A 10,800-nucleotide genomic window follows, 5' to 3' on the forward strand; every position below is an offset into this window, starting at 1 on the left:
CTCTGAGATATAGGTAATTTCAACTGTCAAGTCCAAGATAGAACGAATGTGACTCGTCAGTTTATATATATAGTTGAAATCATTAGTCAATTGAAGCTAGACCGCCATGGAAAACCTGGAAGCACTGGACGGCCGTTTCGTTCTATTGTGGGACTCTTCACTTTCAATCTGTGGGATACAGGTTCGAGAAACCATCAACTTCTTACAAGGATTTGAAAAGATGTATAGCAACAGATGCTTTCATATGCTTTGTCATGTTTTATAGTGCAAGAAATTGATATGATAGTGGTCAGTGAGTCATATTATTTTTACTTATAATCAAACAATTACATAACATGAACTTTCTATCATTTAACAAGACAACATATTCAGTTTATCTGTCATTAAAACTTCTTTTCATATCAGTACCATAACAACAACAACAACTGAAAAACAATAGAAATCATCATATACTCTTTAACTTGTCATTATTGCATCATTCCTCAATGGAAAATTAGTTACTTAGTTCTTAACATTGAATCAATTCATGAATATATTTAATAAGAGATATAAATGTTGAAAGATACTTTATATATAAAGCTATTGTTTACTATACCATTGGACTGAAATGTGAGTCCAAGTGTATATATATGAAAAGATGAACAAATTTACATACATAGAATAAATTTGACTTCAAAATCAACTCATCAATGAATTGAACATGTCTAAATTTCAGTTGAAAAATAAATTTTGGACATCATCATTATGTAAAAGAAAGAAAGAAAGAAATGTGAAAAAACAAGAAGGTTTATAATGACTAAAATGTAAATTAGATACTATAGTATTCATAGAATTTATGAATGAATGAATGAATTAAAAAGTATTTTTACAATTAGTTAAAATGTTAAATATAGAGTAAAATTGAACGGGTCATTACTATTAGTGTTGTTTTATGATTCTTTACATTATATGCTAGTACTAGTCATTTATTCAATGGAAATGAAGTAGTATTATGTGATTGTTTAGTTTTACTCCGACTTTTAAATTACAAAGACAATACTTATTGATGTTAAGTGATTGAAGATAGTCGATAGGGAACTTTAGAATGTAGGTTTCATTTTAATTGACGCTCATCATCAACGTGTGCGTGAATTTTTAATGTGACTAATGCTCATTTCAAGATTTAGAGCCGCATCACTAGGTTTCACTGTTTGAGATGTTATTCTTGAGTTATTTGGACAGCGATTGATTTCCTGTAGAAGTGAGGTATTCATAAATATTTGATCATTTAAGTAGTGACCAATATTAATGATTAATCAGTGTATAAAATTCATTATTCTACAGAAACTATCGCTATTACTGAGTTATGTCTTTTAAAATCAATATGAGAACCATCAAACCCCAAGAAAACCATATGACTCTTTGAACTGTTAGTTCTGATCACAATAGTTATGTTTGATCTTAGTCAAAGTGTAACATAATTTATTATTTACTATTATATGTATCAAGAATATTAAGTTAGCTTTAAATAAACTGAGACTATTTACTACTGTTTAAGATAACTCTTATCAGATTGATAATTCACAGAAGTTCCATTCCATGCAAACTTATGATATATTTTTAAATTCTGTCTAACTAGGCTTCATAACTTCGAAATGAATGAGTTTTTTTATTATTCTTTGATTTTAAATAGTTGTTCGAATAATTTCAAATTATGATGAACATCGCATTCAAAATTAATGAAATTTACTGATTGAATTCATAAGTCAATTGAATCTAGGCCGCCATGGAAAACCCAGAAGCGCTGGATGACAATCTCGTCCTAGTGTGGGGCCCCTCAGCAGTGCACATACACGATCCCGCCCAAAACCCACCCAAAACCTCTCGGCCTTGTTAGTCATCGTTGGATGCCGGCTCAGTGGTCCAGAGGTTAAGCGTTCGCGCACAAGACCGATAGGTCCTGGGTTCGAGTCTCAGGGGGCGGGATAGTGGATGCGCACAGCCAGGGAGTCTCACACTAGGACGAAACGGCCATCTAGTGCTTCAAGGTTTTCCATGGTGGTCTAGATTCAATTAACTCATTAATTCAACTATAAAATTACCAAAATCTCCAGAAATGTAGACAATATATAGCAATTTCGTTTTATCTGTAATCAGTTTGTTGTAATGGACATTATTGTAGAGTTTCTACAAATGTATCTATTTCCATTCGTTTCCATTTCAACTATTTTCAAGGTTGGAAGGATCTCGAAGATTAGTACAATCTGAAGACAGTTTTTGTCACAGATAGATATCAAGTGAAGAATCGTTTATAATCAGGTAGTATTGAACAGTTGTTTCATTTCTATTTACAACTTCTTACTAATACATACCTATAAGTCAACACATAAATATGTTCGAGACCTTTAAACCTTAAGATAGACTCGTTACCTTTGAAATATTGAGATGGAATCTATTAGTCAGTTCATAGTACAACAAAACAGTCATTCGACATCACTCATGGATAATTTCTTCACATACAGCCTAGCGTCTTATTTTATTCATTTGGAATAACGTTATCTGTTGTCCGATTGTATTATCTCACGTTACTGGTTCATTTGTGGGCTTTTATTTAGTCACTTCACTTTAATTCATATAAACAATAGGATTCTAACAGGATCAGTGATTCTCATTCATAAAAGCAAATCATTAATTTCTTCACATACAGCCTAGCGTCTTATTTTATTCATTTGGAATAACGTTATCTGTTGTCCGATTGTATTATCTCACGTTACTGGTTCATTTGTGGGCTTTTATTTAGTCACTTCACTTTAATTCATATAAACAATAGGATTCTAACAGGATCAGTGATTCTCATTCATAAAAGCAAATCATTAATTGGTGAAGAAATAATAGTTCGCTAGATTGTTTCATACTTGGGTTTGCATTAAATGTGGTGGATGAATGAAAAACATCGTAGAATCATTGAGTGGAATAGTGTTTTCTTGAAATGATAACTTTGAAATTCCTTTGAAAATTAACAAGTATGAATTTTATGTGGGGATTTTTCTTTCAATCTAGCTATTTCCGTATTATCAGGATAGGGTTGAGGAGATTGTTGAGGTTAGATTGATATCATGAATGGATCAATGTTAGACCAACATTGAAAACTTGGAAGCACTAGAAGGCCGTTTTGTCCCAGTATGGAACACCTCAGCAATGTGCATCCACGACCCAGTACCCGGGGTTCAAACACAGGACTTTAGTCTCACGCGCTGACGCTTAACCTCTAAACTACTGAACGGAAATCTAACAGTGTTAATGGCTAACTTCAACCAATCCACAATATTGTGCAACCGTCCACCATTGTCTTCAGTGAGTAACTGCTTCACAACAGATACGGTTGAGCTCCACTGGTCACGGCTTCTAACTAGAACTCCAGGGAATCTGTCTTAAAACCAGTCAATATTCTTCATCAACCGACTTAAGCCATATAAATGAAATGATTCCACACAGGAGATCTCTGATAAATAAATTTAGTTGATATCATTACATATTTAGTTGTAGTTTGGACATTAGTTCAGTTTGATCACAGTCTCTACTTTAAATGAATGTCATCTGAACAAATACAAAGAAAATAAAAGAATACTGAATACTTATCTAAATAGAAACTTATCAGTGTTGTACTCTTACTACATTTAGTTTTTGAGAGAGAAGTATAGAACAATTGGTTTCTTAAGTTCAAATTGATTGATTATTACTTTTAACTCCAACCAATTTTCGATCTGATACTATCCATTTCAAATATTAAATAGGATTGAATGTTTTATTTGTTAATTTAGTTTACACAATAAATAATAAATTTTCACTGGTAATTTGAATTAACAAATCCTAAATTGGGGAAGAATTTAACTGTCTATTCGGTGATGGTCTTCAATAATTCTACATTTGAAGTTAGTTATTATCATACATATATAAATCATGCAACTAAGTAAAAGGTGTTATTCTTTATCTATCCGAATATATTTGCTTATGTTAATATTAAATATTAGATTAGATCATAAATTACCGATTATGATGTATACTTTTTCCTGATATTTCATTCTATGAATAGTCTATAATATCTTTTTATTAAAACTAATTTACTACAGTAAGAGACGATATCTATAAAAATACAATTGTTCATTGTTATTAGAATAAAATATGATGGTACATTGTATAAAACGTTTTTATAAATGATTTTACAACAGTTTATTTGGTTGTAAGCGAAAATGGATAGTGGCTAGCAGTGGAATACAGGACACGCGTTTCGTCCAGCTTGGGACTCGTCAGCTGGATGTACTTGCATCTTGGAGTTGATGTTTACTCTGGGACTCAAACCCAGTACCTTTCACTTCAAACGCCATCGCGTTATTCACTCAGCTACTGAGTCCTGATAACCACTTGCTTGTGCAATGGGGTGAAGTTTGAATTCACTTGGTATTGTTTGTTTGAATTTACCCGTTGATTTTTAGAACTGAAATTGATCAGTCTCTTATTGGCATATGTGCATACTGTGCGTATTGCCTCGATCTAGCCAGCTGAGGAGTCCCAAGTAGGATGAAACGCGCGTCCTGGATTCCACTGCTAGCCAACACCTATCTTTACTTATAATGTTTGTGAATTAAGGCAATATGGAGGTAATATGCACAGTATCCACATATGCCAATAAGAGACCGACCCATTGCAGTCCTAAACATCAATGGGAAGATTCAAGTAAACAATACCAAGTGAATTCAAGTTTATTTGATTGATTAATATTTTTAACTGTGAAATAATCATATACTGCTTGTAGAATTAAGTAGTAAATTAAGGATTCATAATGAAAAGTCCCAGGGATTCGGATAAAATCGACTTTTAGTTAAAAAATAATAAAACCAATATTAACAAATCTGTTTATACTTTGAGTTTCTTTTTCCATAAATATGATAATTAAATTAATATTAAATACACAAGTAACAATAAAAAAATAAATATCTTACTTTCTATGATTACTTGTCATTAAGGGTAGTCATTGTTTAGAATGAATAGGTATATAAAGAGTGAATATCAATGTAGTGTTCTATTTGTCGTTTATGTAAAATAGGTTATCACATTGAGATCCATGTGATTGTGGTAATAAATGGTTGAAGAAGTTGGGTGAAATTAATAATATTTTTATTAGTTTAATTCATTATAACATTTTTGATACAATATAGAATTCTCAGCACAAAGTACTTCAGAGAGTTTCCGTTTCTTATTTTTTGATCGATATTGACGATAACTATTGAGTAATCGCCAGCTAGTTATTAGCATTTCAGAAGTCGACATTTGAATAATTTTCATTCTTTTCAATGCATATTGCCAGCCATCACGATGTCTAAAATTGTAAATTTTTATAACTTGTATAGTAAAAGGTTTTAAGCTTTTTACAAACGTACCTGAATAGTTTATGCAACTAATTGACATAATGATCTGTTGAAACAAACAAAAGACAGATAACTTGTTGAGATATCTAGATGGCACGAATAGGTAGCCCAGATATTCAAGCAGAATCGATTGCATAAAACAAATCTATTCTTAATGCTTCTACTGCTCTGGCATTTACCTTTATAATTTGATCTCACTGTGGCGAATTGAACCGACGCACATATATACCAGGTCCTGTATCGCTAACGACTAACTGGGTGTTCTTTTTTAACTGAGTTTGATATTGTTAACTATCATAACATGTGACTATTTTCATACACCATAATTTAGTTTTCAATTATCTGTGTATGAAACTCTAGTGTTAATCTATCCTTGTAATTTATTAAGTCCAATACCGAATAAATGTACATTTTCCAAAGCACAGTTCAAACTACATAGGTGCTTCAGACTTCATGGCCCACGATTTTCTAGTCAAACTTGTTAGTCTATACAGGTTTGTGTACAGTGATCAAGATTATTTGACGCTTATAGTTCAGAAAGTATATACATCAGTATTTCGTTGAGTGAAAATTCCTTTTGTAAATGGAAGTAAATATCTTTGATTATTCATTACCATGTAAATAAGTTTCATCCGTTTTCGACTTGCGGTTAACTGTAATTTTCTATGTATTTTTTGTTGTTGTGAAAGGTAATAGTAATCAATGGCTGGAGACTTTTAATGACAAATGTCAAAATCAATCCTATTAACGGAGTTATATTCATGTTAGGGGCTTGCAAATGGTCGATCGAAAACATTGAGATTAAGTTTTTATGTTAGTTGAGACTCATTAGCAACGGATACTTGAAATTTTAAGGGAATATATGCTCCCTAGTAGATTTAAACTCACATCATTCAGTTTCATAGACTGAAAGTTACTATTAGGCTATTCTACCTACGGATGACCTCTTTTAGAACTGAGATATTTACAATTGTTTAGTTAATAAATAGTGATCAATTTCATGTTTTTCCAGTTCTTTAATACTGAGTAAACTCTATCAACCTAGACACATTCATTCGTTTTCTTCGCTTAACTTGTGAATATATTAATACTACATACTTTCCATCCTCTAGTTTCATTGGCTTCTTCAAACTAATATTTCTCATGATTAGGTCACCTGCTATCAAGAATAATATAATTTATACTCCTTTACTTTTTGTCTTGTTCATTTCCACTTTCTTTTTGCTGATGCAATATATGGCAATTTGATCCAATGTGTATTTATGATCTGAATATTTGCACAATACAATGGATTCATTGTACTATTTTTCCTCATTCACACTCACATACAAGATAATTAGTTCATTTAAGTTTACCTAAATTTATACATAGCTGAATAGAAAAATCAATGAAACAAAATCTATTCATTGTATTCTAGAGTTATCTTTTTTACTTTGTTTAAAGCTGTGATAAGGATTCACCTATATGAAGTATTTAAATCATGATAAGATAATTATTGTTTTATAAAAGAAAATTGTTCAAGCAAAGTGACACTATTTTCAGTAGAAACTGAAGTTATAATTTAATACTCCTACAAGTTCTCATTTGGGCATAGTTACGAAATGAAATCTTTTCAACTGTAATACACCTTTTAAAATTTTTCAGGAATTAACATTTTAAGTTCATCTATACATAGATGTCTTTCTCTTTGAATCATCTCACATACTAGTAATTCTAAAGATCAAAATCAAGAACCGATATAAATCAGAATATCATTGAAAATCAAGAAGCACTAGATGAGCGTCCCGTCCTGGCTCGGGGCTCCTTAGCAGTGTATACCCACGACTATGCAACCAGAAATCAAACAGTTGGTTTTGAGCATGAACGCTTATCTTCTAGATCACCGAACTGACATCCAAGTCAAAACGACTGTCTAGTCTTTCCAGGTTTTCAATGATTTTTTTACTTAGATAGGTTCGTGATCTCAATGAAATTCAAGAATTTTTCCAACCTCATACATATCTAAAGGTTGACAACTATTCACACTTGAGTATTATTGACTGAAGGAGGAAAATTCAATGTCTTTATTGAATGATACCTGTAAATAAATAAGTAGTTTGAAAGCACAACTGATTGCATGTTATTAATAGCACCTCATTTATTATAAAACATAAATATTCTGCTTCCACATTTTATACCAAGCGTTAAACTCGGAAGGGACAATTATTATCGGTACTTTATAATATTTTTCAAGTTAACAATGTAAACAATTGGATGCCAACTTAATGGTCCAAAATGTAAATGATCAGCTTGAGATCTGAAGTTCTTCAGATTTGATTGATTTAAGGGTCTTGAATGGAAGGCCCTGAAGAGTTCTACATTAGGACGGAAAAATTTATCTATTATTCTCTGGTTTGCAACGGTTACCTAAGATCAGTTCGTGATGCAAATTATCAAATTCGATCATCATTTCAAATCACTTGTACTAATAATATATTCCCATACTAAGACGAAATAGCCGTCCAGTGCTTCCAGGTTTTCAACGATGGTCTAACATTAATCGATCCATGATTTCAATCAAAAACTTAACAATCTCCACAGTCCCAATAGTTGATATAAATTACCTTAAAAATCTCAAATAAGGCTTTTAAATGTTTACAATGACTTATAATCCCTATAACATATTGTTTTAAACAAATAAATATTTTTCATTATTCAGTCAACCAATGCTTTAATTTTATTAATCTTGCCAAAAATAAAACAAAGTCATCTATATATTTAATGACTAATTTTTACTTAAATTCATCTTATATATTCACATAACATCTGCTCAAATTTTACAGGCTTAGTTGCTAGGTCAATTTTTTCAATTCATTCAAGCATTAATTTCACTGTGAAATGACATAACAAAAAAAATAAGAGTTATTTCCTTTAAAACATAAAATTCTTAAATAAATGAATTCATCAAATTTAAATAGTTATCCAATATCAGAAGGGGGTTTTGTGGAGATTTTAGTAATTTTATATAGTTGAAATCATGAGTCAATTGAAGCTAGACTACCATGGAAAACCTGAAAGCACTGGACGGCAATCTCTTCCTATTGTGGGACTCCTCAGGAGTGCACATCCACGATCCCGCCTCACGAGATTCCAACCCAGAACCTATCAGTCTTGCGCTCCAGCGCTTAACCACTAGCCCACTGAGCTGATCGGCATCCAACTATGTTAATGTCCAACTTCAACCAATCCACTAAGTTGAGCAACCATTCGCCAATATTTTCAGTGAGTTGACATCTTCCAACAGACCTGGATGAACTCCACTGGTCACTGCTTCTCACTAGAACTCCAGGAAATCATCTTGAAACCAGTTACTAGTGAGCATATGATCATTATCAGATGGGGGTTTTATGGAGATTTTAGTAATTTTATATAGTTGAAATCATGAGTCAATAGTTAATGATATTTAATCAGTTTCTTACTATTAGTTAGTATGAAAAAGTTTACTTTCAGCTTTCATTATTCTTCAATAAAATCTGCATCTTTTCATGAATAAAAGAAAAATTTTTGAAAATCTCGAACAATCTTAAATAGTGGATTTAGGCATGTGTTTTTTGTTTTGTACAAAGAACTATCTCTGATTGGTCAGTATATATACACTTTGTAGTTTTCGTTGTTTCTATGTGCTTTCTTTTTAAGAAAAAAGGAATTATCTTCCCTTTTTTCTGTTTTATGACTATTTAGTTGTGTTTATGGGAAGTGTGTGACATTTCTGAATAAAACTTTATTTTGTATGCAGTTGTAGTTAGTAATATTATTTGAAGTGTTATCGCATTTTTTTCAAAAAAATCGTGATACAATTTACTATATACATACCTTCTATATCTATGTTTTATTGTGATTTATGTCGAATAATTTATATCAGTAAAAAAATTTCATCCTATTTGTTTTACACAAAGATGGATGGTGACTAGCAATGGAATCCAGGACGCGCGTTTCGTCCTATTTGGGACTCGTCAACTGGATATTCCTGCATTCCAAAGTTGATGTTCACTTCGGAACTCGAACCCAATACTGTTTGCTTCAAACACCATCGCATTATCTACTTAGGACGAAACATGCGTCTTGATTTTATTGATAGCAACCATCCATTGTCACTTATGAAGCTTGTGAATTAAGGCAAGATTGAGACAATTCGTACAGGATGCACATATGCCAACTAAAGATTGATCAATTGCAGACCTAAACAACAATGAGAAGATACAAACAAACAGTATCAAGTGAATCTACTTGTTTTAAGTTGTCCGTAAATTTCTTATTATCAACGTGAACATTATAGTAACTTTGATATCATCTTTTAGATACACATCTCATGTCAATGAGAATTTAATGCAATGATTGTAATCTTTTTTTAATGATAATAACTAATAGATATTTGCTTAATTGATCACTTAATTGTATTACACAGAATTACAATTAAAATCATTATTATTAAATGTCATGTTGTTTGATAAAAAAATTTATTACTATTATCAAACAGTTGTAGTTGTAGGAAATTTGCATGATGTCATTGATGGAATGGTTTCTTCTACCACCGTTGTTAAAAATGAGATCAAGTGTACAAATCAGTATATTAGTATATAACGTTAGTTATGAAGTTTTTCTAAATATATATGGGGACTAATATTACTTACTGAACAATCAAGCGTGGATTAAGTTAATGTAAATCTATTTCAAATGGATAAATGTATTGAGATATTGTGTGCATAAGGTATTGCTGTAAAATGTATCTTTATTCGCTGCTTTTTTCTTATTTCCTCTGTAAAGTCATAGAGGACTGTATATAACTGTTGGAAATAAAATTTTGTTAGTTCATATTACTGACTGACTTGAACTGGATAAAACTAACGAAAATTAGACATCCATTTTATTTTATTGTAGATCTTTTCATCACGACTTATTCACAACCACATTACGGATCATAATCAGGCATTTTAGGCCTTGATTTAAATGTGGTACCGTTGACTCACTGAATTATCACACATTAGTTATTAATTCAAGTAACAGACATAAATTAGTAACAAATCATATTATGCTTACCTCTTAATAACAAAGTCCTTAGTTAAACTTTATATGCAGGATCACAATTCAGAACCCCTGTTAATCCTTGTGTCTATTAAATAGTTTGCCTATATGGGAGCACTGGACGATAGTTTCGTTCTAGTGTGGGACTCGTCAGCAGTGCACGTCCACGATCCTAAACGCGAGATCCGAACCCGGAGCTTTCGGTCTCATACGCGAACGCTTAACCTCCAGACCACTGAGCCGGCATCCAATAGTGTTAATGTCTAACTTCCATCGATCCATAATTGACTACGCAATCATTCATCCATTATCTGAGGTAGATGCCTGTCTGGTC

This window comes from Schistosoma mansoni, chromosome 3 (assembly GCF_000237925.1).
Source record: "Schistosoma mansoni strain Puerto Rico chromosome 3, complete genome".
Lineage (NCBI taxonomy): Eukaryota > Metazoa > Platyhelminthes > Trematoda > Strigeidida > Schistosomatidae > Schistosoma > Schistosoma mansoni.